At 39.4% G+C, this 20,134-nt stretch overlaps 1 protein-coding gene and 1 pseudogene across 6 annotated transcripts in view; one reads left to right on the top strand and one right to left on the bottom strand.

Annotated features, from left to right (window-relative positions):
- Positions 1–20,134, bottom strand: part of Dock4 (dedicator of cytokinesis 4) — a 445,644-nt gene that overhangs the window by 352,121 nt on the left and 73,389 nt on the right. The gene's annotated exons all lie outside the window — the stretch shown is intronic.
- LOC110348132 (dnaJ homolog subfamily B member 6 pseudogene) lies at positions 16,914–17,587 on the top strand (annotated as a pseudogene).

The raw sequence follows: 20,134 nt of genomic DNA, 5'->3' as shown, positions 1-20,134 counted from the left end.
TGGGGACAACCAACACTGCTTAGTACACAGCAGGAGTGCTTTATGTGTCCTCATTTTGCCACAAGGAATATTCAAAAGATGTGACCCCAAGGGTTGAGAATTTCACTGTTTCATCAAGGACATTCTTTTATTTATTTATTTACTTTTACACGAAGATGAATTACTTTATTGCATTTTTTTTCTTAAATTCTTTTATTGGTACATTGTAGGTATACAACACAATTACATTTCTCACTGGGAACTTGTACCTTTACATGATACATCTTGGTTCTTATTTTTTCCCCATTCCTAGCCCTCCCTTCCCTATTTACAAAGACTATTTCCATTTTTTCCATTTCTCATCATTTTTCCTTTCCCTTCTTTACTTTCCCCTGCCCCTCCCACTACCCCTACCCCTTTGGACCTTTTCTTCCTATTTTGCATTATCGATTATTCATTCTAATCACTGGTATATTTTAGGTATACAATATAATGACATTTATCATTGGAAATTTGCACCTTTACATAATCTCTCTTGGTTCCCATCTTTCACCCTTGCCCAGCCCTCCCTTCAACCCCTCCATTCCTCCCTATTTACAAAGATTTTGTTCCTATTTTTCCATTTTCTCATATTAATTCCATTCCCTTCTTTCCTCTCCTCTATGCCTCCCACCTCCTTCCTCTTTGCCCCTTTCCTTCCTATTTCACATTACCTATTATACATTTTAGTCCCCATTTACACTTTCAGTTTCTCACACCAGAGAAACTATTTGGTATTTATACATGTGTGTCCTATTTATTTCACTTAAGAGTATCGCTTCAATGTGCATCCATTTAGCTATAAATGTCTCCAATTTCTCATTTTTTTTGGCTGAGTAGTACATCAAGGACATTCTTAAGAGAAACTCTAAGTTGTTGCTTTTGCTGTGTTTTCCCCCAGCAAGCACAGAGATGAAAAACAGAATGAGTACAGTTTGAAGCACTGACTCTGATTCATGCTAAGACTGTAGAAGTTGCATCTGCGCCATCAACACAAATGTCAAACCCCGAGAAGAACGCAACATCTGAAAATGATCATGAAGACAGCTTTGTCCTTACACACCCTCCAGAAGGGTCTGGGGGACCTCCAGACTCCATGCTGAGCACCTGCTCAAGATTAAACCCACTCCTAGCAGGCCTCTCTGGCTCCAGTCTATCCACATTGCAGACAGTCTTTATCTCAAAATGCTGCCAGACTCACCTATCTACAGAGCAAATTCAGATTTCTGACCTTCACACCCCCAGCAAAATCCTTTGGGTCTTCCCTGCTGACAAGGTCAACTTCGCATTCCCACAAGGACACTCAGGTCTCTACTGTGACTGCCTTTTGCCCCTGGCTCTTCCTCTCCCTCACTCAGATCCCACTGTCTCAGCCAACAGAATCTGTCTTCTCCCAGACGTGCTGATCCTCTGTCCAGAACGCCGTACAGCACTGGCTTGTTGTTTAGACCTGTGAGTCTCAACCCTGGCTTCGTCAAGAACCACCTGGGGATCAAATATTTCTAAAAAATACTTCTAAGCCCCTCCTAGAGATTTTCACTGAATTTGAAAGTGGCCCTTCCCAGGAATGTGTATGTGATACTAAGCTGAGACCCAATGCTACTGCCTGAAGGGAAGTGTTCTGGATTCCTCCAGGACAGGTGGACACCTGCAGCCTACTGTTCTCACCTCCTCCCTGCTCATTTCCTTTCTGCCTTCCCCACCCACTATTGTTCTGTGTATCTCTTGTACAGACTCAAGGGCAAACTCCTTGGAGACAGCAAGTTGACTTCACTCTTCTCCCTGCAGTGCCAAGCACAGAGCCCTGCCCAAAACACAGATGCAACATGTGCTTTTGACCTTATAACGGTGGCAATATAAGCATCAAACAAAATTTACCATCAGAACTATTTTAAAGTGTACAATTCAGTTGCACCAGGTACCTTCTCAACGTTGTGTAACCATCACCACTATCTAGTTCTAGAACTTTTCATCATCCCAAATGGCACACAATGAATCCACTTTCTGTCTCTGAGTTTTCCTACTGTGAATATTTCATTTCTACAGAATCACATGTGACCTTTTGTGTCTGGCTTATCTCACTGCTGATAATCTGAATCAGTCTCTCACTTCCTTTAATGTCTAAATGATATTCTAGTATATGGAAACAATTTGCTTTGCAATCCAACTCTTGATGTACATTAAAATACATATTTTATTCAAAGCATTTACCTTACAATCAACCATCAAAGAAATGTACCTGTCTGCCCCACCTCCTCCCACAAAGGAAATGTGTTGCAAGTTGGAAATGACCAATGAATAGCAGATGACTGCAGACCTCACTTTGTACCTGGCAGCAAGCTCGGGCCCTGGCCAGAATTTTGTCTGTAAGTTCTACATGGCACCATGGAAGGAAGGGCAGGTTCTTTAGGCCCATTAATGATTTCCATTTATATTTTAAAACATCGATGAGAGCAAACAAAATCAAAAGGATGTTTTGTACAGTCAGTTTTATATAATGCTCATTTTGAAAATGGAACTGGTGGCAATGAAATTGATATAAAAGAGTGATTTGAGCAAACATAAACTTCACGGTTGTTTGTCATGGTTTCCTGAGAGAAACGTGAGGCAAACACACATGGCTGAACCATGTTTGCATAAGCACACTCACAAGACACACGCATGCATATGCTTTAAAACACTGACCAAGCTGGGAATAGCAGCACACTCCCCTAACCCTAGTACTTTGCGGGGCTGAGACAGGAGAGTATCAAGTAACAGCCCAACATGGGCAACTTAGAGACCTCGGGAGACCCTGCCACAAATTTTAAAAGGTCTGGAGTTGTCGCTCAGCACAAGGCCTTGGGTTCAATTCCCAGTTCTGCAAAAATTAAATAAGTAATGTAATAGTAACCAACTACGTCAGGTCACTCACTGCCTGTGTAGTGACCACTGGCACAGCTACTGATGGTGTCATCAGCGGTCCTCAGAGTCTGGGAAGGTCTTTGTCGGATGCTTCGCCGTAACACACAAGCCGCAGCCCTCTGACATCCACCTTCCCAAGAAAAATTAATGTCTTGTTAAGTTACAGTGCCACATTTATTATAGTCATATATTTTTAATCTATTTAACATGTATAAAACCATGCCATCATTTTTACTGGCTTCCTACTTTTTTTTTTTTTAATATGTTGCCAATTAAGTTTTTGAAGGTTAGGTCCTTACCTCCATTTTCCTCATAAATACTGTGGTTTCCATTGTGCAATTTTCTGCAGCATGGTAATTTTGAGGAATGTAGAAGTGATGTTTCTGCAGAACTGACTTAACAGCCTTTATTTCAAAATAGAAACTGAGATCCAAGACCGATGCCCCATGATGCGCCTCTTCCTCTACATTGAATCAGCCCTGGGCCTCCAAGCAAAGACATCCTGCCCTTTCAAAAAGGCCTTTCAAATAATGAAGTACTACTCTGCAATAAACAGGGATAAATTTGAGTCAGCTGTAGGAAAATGGATGCACCTTTGAACCACAATATTAAGTGAAATAAATCAGAAACATGAGCTTAAAGACTGCATAACTTCTCTTATATGAGAATCTCGATGTACAAATGTTTAAAAACATAATAAAAGACAATAGGAAACAGTGAGATGGATCTTTTGCAAATGAGAAGGTAATCTAGAGACAGAGGAAGAGAAAGAAGAGGAAGAAGAATAAAAGAATTAAGATATATTAAATATCTTAAGATGAATGTGAACATTTGTATTGCAAACATGTACTAATAAGAAAAGTTTATTTTTTAAAAAAGCACTTCTCTTATCATTGTAAGAAAGGACTCCTCCTCCTGACTCAGACAAATCCGCAAAACACACAAATCCACAAAATACAAAACTATTGTGTAAGGAAACTCCAGGTTTGATGGCTTATAAAACCACCACTTTCCCCCAAAATCTCTGATCTCCCTGTAGATCTCTTATTTATAAAACAATGACAACAGGACCACAGAAAAAAAGATAGAAGGAATCCTTTCCTACAAATCCCAGGAGCTTACTTAAGCTATATTCGATTTTCTTCCTTTTTATGTTTGAGAGCATTTACAGGAATGTACATCGCACTTAACAAGATTTAATTGGACTGCGTCAAATGAAAATCATTCCGAGACACAAGATGATGATGAGCATGTGGAAGAGAGGTTCCAGATTAATTTTGAAATAAATGTGGGTGTGTGGCACATGCCTGTAATCTGAGCTACTCAGGAGGCTGGGGCCAGAAGATCTGGAGTTCAAGACCAGGCACTTAAGAGGCCTCATTGAAAAAAAAAATTGGGGAGGAAGAAGACAAAGATTTTGGCCAAATAAGCCACCAAACAAAACTCACAATTCATATAAAAATATTCACAAGTATTCAATCTACTATATAGAAATAATCACCGCAACAGCCTTCCTTCTGTACCTTGATGTTCCTCTCTGTAATGTAGACCAAAATGCTAAGCTTCCCTTCTACGTCTTAACACCAGTCCAGGGCCTAGTCCTCAACCCAAGCAGGCCTGATTCTCATAACAGGTTGTGGCAAGGGAGAAGAAAGCACAAGACACTGCTGGCTCTCCTGCCTACTCTGCTAATGCTTCCCAACTCTCTATCTGGGGTACACACAGTCCCAGCCCAGGTACTCCAATGACCCAAAGACACAAAATTTTCATTTTCCCCTAATAGTCTGACTATTCAATGACCTACAAATAGCTGTTCCATCTCCTCATCTTTCCCTAATGAAACAACATCTGTGTGAAGACAGACAGAGATGGACCAGAGCTGGTGACTTTGGCTCTGCTCCCAACCACTACAGGCAGGAAAACACCGTTAGACGGCAGTACAGTCGTTATGTCATTCCATCAAGGACTGACCCAGGCAGAAGAGACAGGATATTCTTAGAAGAAACTCAGCAATCATACTGCAAAACCAGAAGTAGAAATCAGAGAAAGAAGAGGGAGAGAGGGAAAAGAGATGAAGTGTAGACTCCTGAGGCTTTGCCAGAAAACTCACCTCACCTCACCCAAGCCCAGAGCTTGGAGCCTCTGTTCTCACCCTTTTCTGGCAACAGAGGCAGCAGGTAGAGGTGTGCAGGAGAAGATAGAAATGCCTGAGGATAGAAGAACACAGAAGGGAGAAAAGGTGGGGTCCAGGTCCCCTGGCCTTCCAAACTTGAAAAACCTAACACTTTCTCAGGATCTCACAATATTTTCAGGATTCACAATGCTGCTGGCACTGAGGCCTCAGACACTCCAAGCCTGGCCCAAGAGCCTAACACTTACTGCCTACAGGTTCCATGGCAACCAAATCCAAGCACCTGCATCTTTAATGAGCTCTGTAAACAAAGCCCTTTCAAACAGAAGCAGAAAGGGGCTATGATGAAGTCTGAGGTCTGAAGTCAAACAATCTGCATTCGAATCCCAGATCTGCCCCTGTGGCCTTGAGGAAGTTATTGATCCTGCTTAGGCTCAGCGACCTTACCTATAAAATGGGTAATAAGGGTACCTATCTCGTGGGACTGCTCTGGTGATTATATGAAGTTACAACCAGCCCAACATACAAACAACTTGGGTTAATTAGGTTAAAGGAAGATTCATCTGCCTCTTTTTATCTATAGTGTGTCCCCAGGTAAACATCCACATCTCATCTGCGTTGATTTGCAACCAACTTGAGTAACAACCAGCCCTTAGGAACAGATCGAGTTCGCAAGTCAAGGGCCCACTGTACTTAGCACGGTACCTGATATATAAGTGCTTGATAACTGGTTAAACTATTCTTTTCATTAGCCTTAACTAGGTGATTATAGTGAATTCCTAATTGACCTCTTTACCAAAAGCCTCTGCCTAAAAACTGTCATTACTAAAAAATTAGCATCTAAAGTTTACAGTAAATGAAAGTTCAAACAGAGGAGGCTTCCAGGTCGATGTGCCACAGCTCCCAGCCCAGAGGAGGAAGCTTCCGGGTCAACGTGCCACAGCTTCCAGTGTGGAGGAGGAGGCTTCCAGGTCCATGTGCCATGCCTCCAAGTTTAGAGTAGGAGGCTTCCGGGCCAATACACAACTACTCCCAGCACAGAGGAGGCTTCTGGGTCAATGTACCACAGCGCCCAGTGCAGAGTAGGAGGCTTCCAGGCGAACTTACCACCCCTCCCAGCACAGAGGAGGTGAGTCGGGCGGGCACTAGCTGCACCCTACACACCCACTGAAGTGAGAACACATGTAAACAAGCCTCAGAACCAGACTTCCAGATCACATACAGCAACCCCAAAGGGAAACGAGATGGAACACCCTGATACGCAACCACCTGAACTCCCTGAAATAGCAAAAAAAAGAGGATCTGGAAAAAATGAATTCAGAAATAACTTCTCACATAACAGGAGAGATTGTGCTCACAGTCCAAGACATGACTAATAAATCTAGAGAGGACACAGATAAAAAAATAAACGAGCTGAGGAACATGATGGAATCCCAACATAAGAAACAAATGGAATCCATAAAACAGGTGCAAACAGATTTCCAGGAGATTAAAAACTCCACTGAAAGTCTACACAGCAGAATGAGTCAATGTGAGGACAGAATTTCAGATGTGGAAGACGAGACTTCAATTAATGACTAGCAAAAGTAAAATTTCTTTAAAATTGTAAGAGAACATGAGAAATCAATCCAGCAGTGCTAGACGATGAAAAGAAGAATAACATAAGACTAATCAGAGTCAATGAAGAAATAAGACAAGAGTGCAGATGAAATAAAAAAAGGGTTCACAGAAGTGATGGTAGAAAACTTCCCAAGCAGGGGAAAAGAACTTCACATACAGATAAATGAGGAATATAGGACTCGAATTAGCCTTGATCAAAAAAAAAAAAAATCTACACCTGGGCATATAATTGTTAAGATTCCAGAAACCCAACAGGAAAACAAAATTCTACAAGCAGTTAGAGGAAAGAAACAAATCACATACAAAGGAACGCAAACCCTCAAGGCAAGAAGAGCTTGGAGTGACATATTCCAAGCCCTAAAGGAAAACAGCCTCCAACCCAGATTGATGTACCCTGCAAAACTATCTTTCAAAATTGATGTGAAATAAGATACTTTCATGACAAAGAGGATCTTAGGAACTTCACGAATACCAAACCAGCACTGCAAAAAATTTTAGACAAAATCCTAGGAAAAGACAACGAGGATCACACCCCAGGAAGCCCAGCAGAATGAATCCATCGGGCCCGACAAGGAATTAAATGCAAAGGGGGAGAACCCAACAAAAAGAAAAAGTCATGACAAGGATAAGTCAATATATATCAGTTATAACAATCAATATTAATGGTCTCAACTCACCAATCAAAAGAAATAATCTGGCAGAATGGGTCAAGAAGCAAGATCCAACAATATGCTACATACAACAAACACATTTAATTCAAAAAGAAACTCACAGACTGAAAGTTAAAGGGTGGAAAACAATACTCCATGAGATAGGAACACGAAGAAAAGCAGGAGTAGCTATCCTCTTTGCAGATCAAGTGGACTTCAAGCCCACACTGATTAAGAGAGACAAAGAAGGACACTAAATCCTTGTAAAGGGAACAATCCATCAGAAAGAGATGACAATCATAAGTATCTATGCACGAAAAACTAGTGTGCCCAACTACATAAAACAAATACTAACAGACTTGAAAAATCATATAAGCACCAATACAACAGAAGTGGGGGACCTCAATACCCCACTATAAAAAATAGATCAACTAGACAAAAAGCAAGCAATGAAATATTAGAACTCAATCAAAGTCTTGAACAAATGAACTTAACAGATGTATACAGAGTGTTTCACCCTACAAAATCAGAATGTACATTCTTTTCAGCTGCACACGGGTCGTTTTCCAAAATAATAATTTTTTTTTTTTTTTTTTTTAATGGTACCTGGGATTGAACTCGGGTCCTTGCGCTTGTGCAGCAAGCGGCAAAACCGCTGAACTAAATCCCCAGCCCTGCTTTAAATTTTTGATATAAGTTATCAGTTAAAATGTATATGAGCCTGTTGTTGTCATATAGGTAGGTTTTCAAGCTAGGAATATACTTTCTTTCATTTTTTTTTTTCCGTACCGAGGATTGAACTCAGGACCTTGAGCTTTCGAGGGAGGCACCAGAACCACTGAGCTAAATCCCTGGCCCAGAATATACTTTCTTTAATAGGTGCTATTCAAATTTTATATTTTCTCCGGAGTTAGTTTCATTAATTTTTCTTCCAAGGTACTTCGTAGAAGTTGTCAAATTTATTTCAAAACAGATTTTTGTAATATGCTTTCTATATCCTTTTAAATTCTGTGAAATCTGTGGTAATGTCTCCTAGATCTTGATATTGTAATTTTAAAAATGTATAATTGATATTGTGTAATAGGAAGTAAAGGTCTAAAGAAGCAGAGGAAGTAGGAGGGGTAGGGGAACGGAAAGAAGGGAAAAGAAAAAATATGAGAAAAGGAAAAAAATGGAAACAAAGTCTTTGCAAATAGGAAAGGGTGGAGGGGGTGAAGGGAGGGCAGGGGAAGAGGAAAAAAGTAAGAACCAAGATTCTCATGTAATGGTACAAGATCCCAATGATATATGTAACTGTGTTTTATACCTAAAATGTACCAATAAACTTAATGGAAAAAAAAAAAAAAGAACTAGTCTGGCATCTAGGGAATCCACTCCATGATTTAAAAGATTAGCATCAAGGGAATCCACTCCATGATCTAAAACAGTCATCTCAGCATGAAAGAGACATTTATTAACTAGTACCTCTCACTTCTAGAGTATCTACTGTATGCCAGACCCAGAGATAGATATTTTTATATGTCATATTCTCATAATAAAACTGCAGCATTAAACAACTTCCTAACACCACATATGAAAAAAATAGCAGAGCCGGGGTTCAACCTAAGTCAGCCTGACCCCAAATCTCATCCACTTTTCACCTCAAATAGCATTTCTCCGATATATACAATACCTTCCGTATCCTTCGAGTCTTGACTCTCTAAGCCAGTGGTTGTGAACCTATGGCATGCATGCTGCAGCAGGCATTGAAAGCTCTAAAAGGTTCGCTATCACTGCTCTAAGCAATCTTCCTGCTTCTGGGAAAAATAGTAGGATTCCATCCTGCTACTAGATCCATAAATCCCCGCATGTGTTCTGTTGAGCTTAGGTCCCTAGTGCTTCTTTTTTATGGGGTGAGGTGGGGAGGTTACTGGGGACTGAACCCAGGGCCTTCACACTGAGCTACATCCCCAGGCTGGGGTCAAACTTGCTGTCCACCTGCCTCAGCCTTCCAGAGTACTGGGATTACTGGTGTGCACCGCCATGCACAGCCCTGCTACTTCTCAAGAAGATCCTCATCTGCTCTCCATAAACAAAATGTTTGCCGTGGCTTCAGACAAATCCAGGGACAAAGTGCTTTCTCTTTCGTGTCCACTTTGTTTTCACCATCACTGGCCTCTTGGCAGTAAGTTCAATTCCCTCGACATTGCAGAACCTTTCTTTCCCAGCTTTTCTCCTCTATTTCATCACCTTTGTCCAGGAAGCCTTCAGTCAACTCCAACATGAGAGCAGCAGAAACACACTGAATGCTGTTACCTTTTAAAATTAGGGTGCCACTTGTACACATCGGCGGAGAAGATGTTTCTAGGCCAGTCGACTCATAGCCGTACAGACATTTTAGAGTCTCGGCCCTCTTCAGCTTACCTTTGTTCCTCTGTGCCAGAGGTGGTTCTGAGCCCACTCGAGCACTAACATGGTCCTCACCAAAGCCACTGAAGAGCTTCCTGGGGCAAAATTACACTTGATCTGCACTTATCATAGATGGTGTTCCCTTCTTTTTAAATATAGAGTATAAAAGTTATATGGCACCCCTACTATCTGTCCTGGCATTAAGTGTAACCCAAACTTTGTTATGATAACAAAGTACTGTTCTCCTGATTACAGAGAGAACATTTTAAGTGACATCATAAACCAACATTCACTCTCATTTATTCTTACACATAATGAACATATGGGAAAAATGGCTAACATCGGCCCATCTTTGTTACTTACATGTGAGTAGGAAATGAACTGATTAGAGTACTCAAGCCATGACCTCAGAGTCACACTAAAGGGCGCTGTGCCCTGACAAGGATCAAATCCAAACTCTATTTCCTCTCCGCCAGTATAGCAGAGGGGAAAATGGTGACTTAGAAACAGAAGAGCAGTAAGTGAAGACAGGCCTAGCCACTCACTGGCCATTTGACTTGGACTCTCATTTCTTCACTTACAACATGGGGATATCATCAACTGCTTCACACGGCCATTTTAAAGATAAAATAAATAGTAGGTGGTCATTCAATAGTGTTTTTAAAAATATACTCAGACAAATGCCTGTCCTTAATTCTAAGAACAAATCCATGTTCATTGAAGTAATCCATTTACTGATGTTTGATGTATCACTTGGTTTCTTTTCTCTACATTTTCCTACCTATGACCTGCTTCAGCTTTTAAACATAGTCTACATTTGAATCTATTAATGTGTTGAGAAGTGATAATAAATAGATTTAGATACCCAAAAAGTGCATTTGCTTTCCAAGTATTAAAAAGATCTTTTTCTAGGGAAGACTCACATGGTAGAGTTTCAAGCATGGTCCTAAATCCCTGAGCTAACTGAGGCCTCTCAGGAAAAACAAAAGCCCTAAAATTCCATAGCTTTACCAAATTTGAAATTATAAGCAATACCAAATTATATATTTTAAAAGTTCCTCATGAAGGGATGGGCCAGTTCACTCTCAGGTAATTGTAATATCTACTACTTCGTATGATAAAATTACAGTGTGTATGGAAAATTATATGTTTTAGAGACAGTGTTACCCCCCCAATCAGGATGATCCAAAACCTTCTCTATCATGTCATTTAAAGTAATTATCCTGCCTCTCAAAAATCCCAATAGCTATTTTAAAAAATACCATTAGTCAGAGTCTTGCTGTTTGAAACCAAGGTCATTTTCTTTGTGTGGTTGCTTCCACTGACCTCTAGACAAAGCTCAATTGTACTTCTTGGTAGGCTGACTCCTGGTGAATGCGGCAAGTATATCTGCTGGTGCTTAGTTAGTACAGACACACTGCAATTATAATTTATACCATACAGAGAATTGCATTCAAAAGAACAGTCCATCAAAAGGAAGGCACAGGTTCATAAGTAAAATAGGACCACCAGAGACAGACTGTGTAGGTCAGAATTCCAGCTTCTCCAGATACATGACCTTCACCAAGTTAACTCTCTGAGCCTCAATTTCCCTTAACTGAAAAATAGGTATAAAAGCTATAGATCTCCTGTGACTCTTAAAAGAGGTAGGTATTTATTTATTTGTATCAAACATGGCACTGCACTCAATATATTCATCATCATAACTCTTAGTTATTACAAAATTATCAACAGACTCTTCTTGCTTCTGAAAACTAATGAAGTATCAGCTAATTCTACCCAATTTAAAAATTAATCAAAAAAGCATAACATTGAGATCTTCAAGGTCAGAGGATTAATGAGTACCTACCATAATCGAGGTCTATGCTATTTATACTACTTACAACAGGCCAGAGAATTTGGTATTATCATCTCCATATTTGCAGAACAGGCTAAAATCTAGAAAAAATACTCACAGCTGCAATGAGTAAGAGTTGAGAGTTCCACATTTTTCCTTACTTCCAATTCCCCATAATAGATCATGTTGTCCCTTTAGTGTCTGATACTAGCAGTCTCTCATTAAATGTGTGCAACAACAAAATAAGCCAATATTACCTCATCAGTAAGTATGTGTGCATGTGTCTCTGCACAGAAAGCTTAAGCTTATGACTGATTTATTTAAAGCAATATTTATTTAAAGCACCATGAACATATAATTTAGATAGCTCCTTAATATCTCTTGGCAAAAGGAGATTCTAGTACTGCCCTTCTTCAACCCTAGGAGATCTAAATGCTGTACTCAGTGTTAAATTACTATCACCTTAAAAACTGATCTCTCTCATACATTACTGGTGAAAATGTAAAACAGTTACTGTAGAAAGTAGTCTGGCAGTTTCTTGTAAAACAAAACATGTACTTATCTTACTTAAGACCTACTAGCTATATTCTTGGACATTTACCCTAGAGAAATGAAAAGCTATGTGCAAACAAAAATCTATATGCAAAAGTTTATACTTATTTTATTTGTAATACCCCCAAACTGTAAACAACACAACTGTCCTTCAATAGGTGAAAAGTGAAACAAACTGATACAATCATACTATGGGATACCACTCAGCAATACAAATGAACGAATTATTTATAACAACTTAAATGGATCACAAGGCTTTATACTTAGTGAAAAAAAGTCAATATCAAAAGGTTATATATAGCATGATTCTACTTATATAACACTCTTAAAATGACAAAATTACAAACACAGATCGGGCAAGTGTTTTTCAGAAGGCAGGGGTCAGTAGAGGGCCAGGTGCTCCTAGCAAACAAGAGGTCCTTTGCAGTAGTGGAACAGTTCTGTTTCCTGATTATTGTGGGGGTTACATAAATTCACACATGGGATTAAAGTGCTGAAATCATACACACACAGATGCAAACGGAAGTCATATAGTCCAATTTAATAGTAATACACTATTTCCATTTTCCTCTTTTGATATTGCACTACAGCTATGTAAGATGTCATCAGTGGAAGAGTTAGGAAAAGGGTGCTTGGGAATCTTCATGTCAAAGTAATCTCCCGTGAGTCTGTAATAATTATTCCAAAAATAAAGGTCAAAAACAAAACATCCCAAACAACTGTTTAGCTCATCCACATGTAGAAACCTATAAACAGCCTAGACACTAGTCTTCCTTTTATGAGGCTATGATGTCTACCAGGTTACTCAAACTAGCAGCATACTGGACACCAGGACCCATGGCACCCAACTCACAAAAAAGCAAACACATTCACATATTAACAGCCTTGGGCTTGCAGTAAAGCCACTCTCTCAGTGTCAACTCCTTGGGAATCTTGATCCAAAGGAACAAGGCCTTCAGTACAAGTACAACTAGACATGGAAGCACTCTGGCTGGAAAGGTCAGGGAAGGCTACTCAGAGAAATTCGAGCTGAGTGGAGACTGAGTGGGAGGTCACCTGGCAGACCTGAAAGGAAAGAGCAAACCAGGAAGCCATAGGCCTGGGACAGCATCCCAGGTTTAGAAAGCTGCAAGGACAGGGCCAGGGAGTGTGAAGACAGTGCAAGGCACTGTGGGAGCAAAGGGGGATGAGGCTGGGGAGGAAGCCAGCCCCAGGTCTTAAAGGTCTGTAGTGCCATGCCATGAAGAGCAAGTCTTAAAGCTGGAGCACATACACCACCCGTGCTCTCCCAGTGACAGAAGGTCTCTAGAAACTTCTTTTTGTATTTTAAGAACATACATTCTATTCCTCTTCCTTACATGAGTGTGTTTTGTAGTTTATACAGGATACCATGGTTCTAACAATTTTCTCAGTCAGTACAGTAAGATGATGCTTTGTCAATTCATTTTCTGCCTAACCAAAGCAAGGAGATTCTTGTGGGGAAATAAAATTAAGCTAATGATGAATGCTATCACTAGCCTAAATATTATATAAATGCTAAAGAAGCCACATACAGGCCGAAGATTTAGCTCTGGTTCCACTGCCTGCCTCACAAGTGCAAGGTCCTGCGTTCAATCCCCGGTACCAAAAAAAAAAAAGTCACATACAACCCACACTCCAGAACAGCACATTTTTGCAATTCATGCAGTTTACAGTCATCTTGGGGGTGGTTCCATGTACATATTACAGCTTCTTTTTATTTTTCTCATTCCCCTTCCCTGCCCCACCCCAACCCCCACCTCACCAGTTGCCCTATCCTCTTTTTCATACTAGTTGATATTATTTGTCTTGGTTCATGTTATGACATAGTGTTTACATTAATGAGGTTGTTGGGTTCATGCCAAAACATATATTTTGATTCAATCTGCCCTTCTCAAAGTTGGCCTATACACACAAAATAAATTTAAGACATGTTTTAGGTGGGTAAATGTGGAAAAAATTTAAATATTCGGGGGGGGGGAGTAAAAATACTGAAACATCCTACTGAAAGGAACCAATAATTCTTGATTTAAATTTAACATCCTTGTTCAAAGCGGCAGTAAAATATTAATGGCATCGCATGGTTGAATTTACATAGGCAGTAATTCACAATCTCTGGAATATGGTCTTTGTTCTTTGTCGAGTCATTACATCAGTAAAAGTTACCCAAAATAAATCCATTTGACTTCCAGCATTTTTGAAAAATAAATAGAGCCATTTCTCCCAATATTAAGTTAGCTTTGAAATATGCAGGCTTTTATAATAGTGAAAATCTATACAATATCAAGGAAATAGCAGGCTACATGCCATAAATATGTCTGAAAACTAACAAATGTGATTCTGCTTCTTGTAAGTGTCTGAGATGTCTTCTTCTCTTTGAAATAATCTAAAACTCTCAGCATGAGACTTATGCTCTATGCCGGTCAAGATCAATTCTCCTTTCAGCATTTGAGATTATTTTAAAATGTGCTGTGGCTCATGGCAGACCAGTCACTCCGCAATGACTTGAGCACCTCAAGTACGTGGAGCCACAAGATCTTCTATCCACTTGAGAAGGCAGAAAGAGGCAAGCAATTCTAGCAGGAAACTGGGGTATCAATTCAACACACAAGCATTGGTGGGGTCATCTACCCACATGAGGTACTTATTGTTCATGGGTTTCTAAGACATGGAAGAAAACAACTACCTGTATATGTAATAGGTCATGGGCTTCTTGAGGGTGGTAACTATGTCTCATTCTTCTTTGTAACCACAGTCCCTAATATAATCTCAATGTTTCTTGACTAAATGATAGAATGAATACACATAAGATACAGAAAAATAAGACATGACACATTATTTTATTGACTTATTTTTTGTTGCAACATTTATTAAGAGCCTACAATGAGCCAAACATGGTACCAGCTAATGAGGAGGAGGTCAAAAGAAAAAAGTCATATGGCATAGTTTCCGCCCTGAAAAATGTATTAACAGGAGATAGATGGGAACCCTAAGGAGACAAGAAAAGAGAGAGGGAAAAGACCAAAGGAGAGTTATAACAAACTTCACGGTTTCAGCTGATCATGGGGATGAGGAGGAGATGCTTTTAAACTCCATCCCTGGGAAGGGGCCAGTGTCCTTATGGGGAAAAAATGTGGGGTCTGGAGGCAAAAGACCAAGTCAGACAAAAGGGGCCTTTCACATGATCATTATCACCCTGAGCCTGAAAAGCTTTCAAAATCTCATTTCCATTTTGGGCAGATTTATTAATATCTATGTGGAGGGCTAAGATAAAAGGGGTGCGGGGGGGGGGCAGTTCTCTGACCATCAAGAAAGCAGTGGACTGCCACACCGGTTAGTTCTCACTTTAACAGGCTCTCCTAAGTCCCTGTCAACTAGTCCCCTACTTCGGAGCTCGAGGTCACTTCCTCTGCGGTCCCTTAGTCTCAACTGCAGAGATTCCTGAGACAGCTTATGCCACACAGTTTCAAAGACAGAGCTTTGCATGAATTCAGGTTCAACACAGTGGCGGAAGCCCAGACTGCCATCCCAAAAGCATTTCTAGGGATCAAAACAAAAGAATGGAACATAACCAGGAAAAACATGGGAGAAAAACAGGACATTTGGTCATCCCAGCCTTGTGGCAGCTTGCACAAAGGATGTGATGTTAAAAATAGAATCAACAAACATTCACACAGAGATGGTATCTGGAAACAGCACAAAGATTGATGGCATCCCTGCCCCAGAAGGACCTTACCAGAGGAAACTGTACAGAAAAGGCACGCATCCACACAGCAAGGCAGTTAGTCAAGGGCTTCGATGGGGGCAAAGGCCTTCTGTCTTGCTATTTCACCTGTGTGCAAATCTCTGGTTACAAGTTAAGTGTGAGCACAGGACCCATGGAAAAAGATTATTTAGGAAACAATATTCTCTGGCCTTAGGGAAATTTATTCCTGATTTTTGCTTCCCCTTGGGTACCCAGTCCACAGTTGATCAACCCACTTTCCCTGCAGGGCCCATTAAGCAAGGAGGCCCTCATACGACAATACTTACTTTTCACCAGGAGTTCCAAGTTTCACTCCAGAACTTCACTTGACAATGTATGGAAGTGAAATATTAGAGATTTTGTGTTCAGCTTCCTTAGAATTTAGAATCTCAAGTTGCAAGACTACCACACACCTATAAATTTCATTAGAATTACCCTCTTCTCTAACATTTTTGACCACCTGCCACTTTTAGGTCTTTGTTGCAACCTAAATGCCAGAATGGGACACAGGCCACACAGCTTCACTTAGGTGTTTTGTGGGGCAGGTTACAGACTACAATGATGGTAGTCATGAATGTACCTGGCGGAGTCACCAGGCTCCTCAAATGCAGAAGCATTCTCAGGTGTATTTCTTTCTAAGCAGACAAAGACTAAAATACAGTCCAGATTGACAGAAAAAACTGATCTTCCCACTCTAGGTGTTTTTGTCAGGAACCTTCTTATATTTCTTCCAATAAATATCCTACACTTTCCTGTTTCGTCTTGTATTATACACCCAAATTTTACACCTCCTTATGGGAATGAAAAAGAATACAGTCTAAAAAGCCTGCATGAATGTCCACTTAAAAGAGAGGTAGCTTTGGGGGTGTTTTGTTCTACTGGGGAAGTGGTTGTTGTTTCTCTATGCTGGATGTACAACCTAGGGCCTCAGATATCTATGTTAGGCAGGATAAAGAAGAAAGTTTTCTAAGGAAAGCCCCCATCTCCCTCCTTCTACCACTGGTCCTCTGCATCCTTGGACTTGCTCCAACAACCTGCTAAAACTTGGTGGGTTACTGTAAAGTTCTAGATGTGCAGAGACATGCCTCACCCGAGATCAAAAAGGCATAGGAAACTGGTGCTGAAAGCGACAGCGAGATAAAAATCCTGAGAAGAAAACAGAAGCAGAGAGAAAATTCAAGCAAGTAGGGTGAGGCATATGAGGTGTCATGAGATGCAAAAAAAAATAGGACATCTATGACAAATCTGACAAAGATGGATTAAACAATGGAGGAGGAGGATGTGGAAGTCACTCTGACAGTCCACCGGAGTTTGGCTCCACATTCTGGAACACAGATGATGTTGCCAAGGAAATTTTTGGTGGGAGGGCCACTCAGCTTCTTTGAAGTCCCATTTAAAAGCCTTTCTGGGTTGTGAAGGGATCCCCAAGGAAGCAGAAGCCATTATATGGGCTCCTTTTCCTCTGCATTCATTGGATTTCCATTCTTTAGAGGTAGATTTTCTTCCTTTGATGTAGGATTTATTTCATTCAGATCTCCAGGCCAAGGAGGCCTGCCTTCACTTTCTTCCATGTCATTTGGCACTACTGAGATGGACAGCTTCAAATCTATATCAACTTCTACTAAAACAGAGAATTGTCAAAACTGGTCAAGAAAGAGAGAAGTTGAAGAAGATGGACAGTTAAAGTCCTTAACGAGCAGCTACTACAATTGGATAACAAGTAATCCAAGCCATTCATTTAACAGAAATGTCAAACTATGTAACAAGCACCATTTGCAGATTAATAGAACTTTTTTTTGAAGATTTCATCTGAACTCAACTTTCAGTGTAACTGTACCCTAATCTAAAGTACTTATAAGCAGCTCATCGGAGCCCCCATTTGTTAGACACTTTTTAACTTATTGTAGGGACCACACAGTACGATGATTTTTCTGTCTTTAAAACTGTAATCTCTGTATGCACTTTGCTTTTTTATTAAAGATAATCCAAGATGAGCCTTGATTCTTGACTAGCACTAGGACAAGACTTACCAGTATCAACCTGCTTTCCAGTGTGTTTGAAACCATGAGCCAAGGGGGCTCAACCTACTGTAAAGCTAATACTGCCATCATGAGTCTTCCACAGAAATAAATTCCATTTTTTTAATATAAAGTGATGAAAGATATTACAGTATTAATGGTTAACACATTCCTCACTTAAAATAAATTTAAGGATGTTTTCTAGTTGTGTATGGACACTGTAAACTTCTGGCAATTGTTTAAATATTAAGCTTAGGGTTACAAAAGCCAATAAACTGGGTCTTTGTCATTTGCTTTAAAAAAAGAGAAAAAATAAATGTGAATGCATTTGGGGCAATCTTTCTTGAATGGAAAAAAGAAAACAAGAATAATAAGATTATTGTATACATAGTAAGGTGGTTATGAAGTGGATCGGGTTTCTGAAACTATGAGTCATCTCTCACTAATGGTTTCTGAAATGGGTCATGAAATCTTTTTCATTTTACACAGGATGGAATGCAGTGGAGTAGAATCAAATGGAATAGAAAGGAGAAGAAAATACTGGAGCACATCTCACACGGTTAGAGTAACTACTGTTCAGTGAAATGTATGCCAGGGTGGGAGGACACCATGAAGTCAACTTGACATTTTGAAAAATGTAAAAGCACTGCGCGTATTACTATGAATTCTTCAGTCCATTCCATTGCTTCAAAATCATTTTAACTGTAATTAGACTAAGTCCCAGAGTCTTTATAATTTAGATTAAGATAAAGATGATTAATAAACTGGATTGTACCTTTCCTACAATAACAATATCACTCCTCTGTGAGGCACAGAAATCCAGCAGTAACAGCAGCAATTTGAAGGAGAGTAAATCTTCCATCCAAAATCACCCAAGACCCCACATCTCTTATTCTGCTCCACAGACATAAAACTAAAATGTAGTGAGATGACCCAATGAACTGCAGAAGATATATGGAGATTTTACTAATATCTTGAAATAACATTTAAAAGTCATAGTAGATAAAATACCTAAGACCACAAAAATAGCTTTTAGAATGATGCATACATCAAGGTGAGTTTCAAAAGCTCTCATGTGTTATCCTGTTTAATAAGAAAATGCTACACCTCTGTGGGGTACACTCCATTGCTCAGAGGAAAGTAATGGCATGATATTTTGAAAATACATTTATTTCAGTAAATTTCCTACTCAGTATTCACCTTTGATTCCTGTATAACTTATCTCAACCTTAAAACACATCTACACAAACAATAAAAATAATCTTTGTTTAATCAATGCAGTCCTTTTCTATAGTTTGCTTTTTCTAAATCCTTGGCTAGTTCAGTTTTGCCTCAATTAAGACATAATTTGCTTTAGCTAAGACATAATTATTCCAATTGAGGCTCTTTAAATTAATTATTTTACATTAGTAAATTTAAAGTCGGTGTATTTTTTCAAGTAAATATAACTCAAGCTCACTGACAATGATGGATTGAATTTTAAGTCATTTAAAAATAGCTAAGACCATGGAAGCAAATACCTTATTAATAATTTAATCTTTGTCTTATTTTGCTTTTTGTCAAAATTATCATATCTACCTGTTAAGAGGTAAAGATATCTATAAAATATCTTTTTATACTTTCTTGACACCATACCATACATATGTTAGGTATTGGTGGGAAAAAATTTATTCTCAATAGAATGATTTCATGAGATGTTAAATTTATTCCAATATCCAATGATTGTCTAATTTATTTATTAAATTTCATTCCCTACAGCAAGTTAGTTATATAATCCACCTCCTATAATCAACAGAAAGCTATCAATCTAAGCATATACTATTATATCCACTCAATTGACATCCTCTTGTCTTGACTGAGCTGCCTACAGATGATTATGCAAGAAATTAAAGAGCATCCAGGATAGAAATTCAACTATCAGCAACTTAAAAAGCAAAACAAAACAAAAACATGCCCAATAGCTTTTTCTATCTCTTTTCCATGGGTTACATAATATTCTAGTCATTATCTCCACCAAAAAGTTAAGGCATTACAAATTATTCCCAAAACTTAATGATGAATATCTGAGAATGCTTGCTTTCCCCATGGAAAATCTGAAAGGCCCATAGGCACAGAAAATAACAAGAAAACACAGCCATCCTTGCTGATTCCCTTCCACATTCTTTCTAATTCCAGGACACAAATTAATAATCTAAATCTTTAGCCTTTTTCCTAATTCCTGCCACTTTAATGATCTAAATCTTTAGTCAAAAG

This window comes from Heterocephalus glaber, unplaced genomic scaffold (genome assembly GCF_053883595.1).
Source record: "Heterocephalus glaber isolate CG9 unplaced genomic scaffold, H.glaber_assembly_v1.0 deba00000676, whole genome shotgun sequence".
Classification (NCBI taxonomy): Eukaryota; Metazoa; Chordata; class Mammalia; order Rodentia; family Bathyergidae; genus Heterocephalus; species Heterocephalus glaber.
The sequence above is the reverse complement of the archived record's forward strand: the minus strand, read 5'-3'. Positions and strand labels throughout refer to the sequence as shown.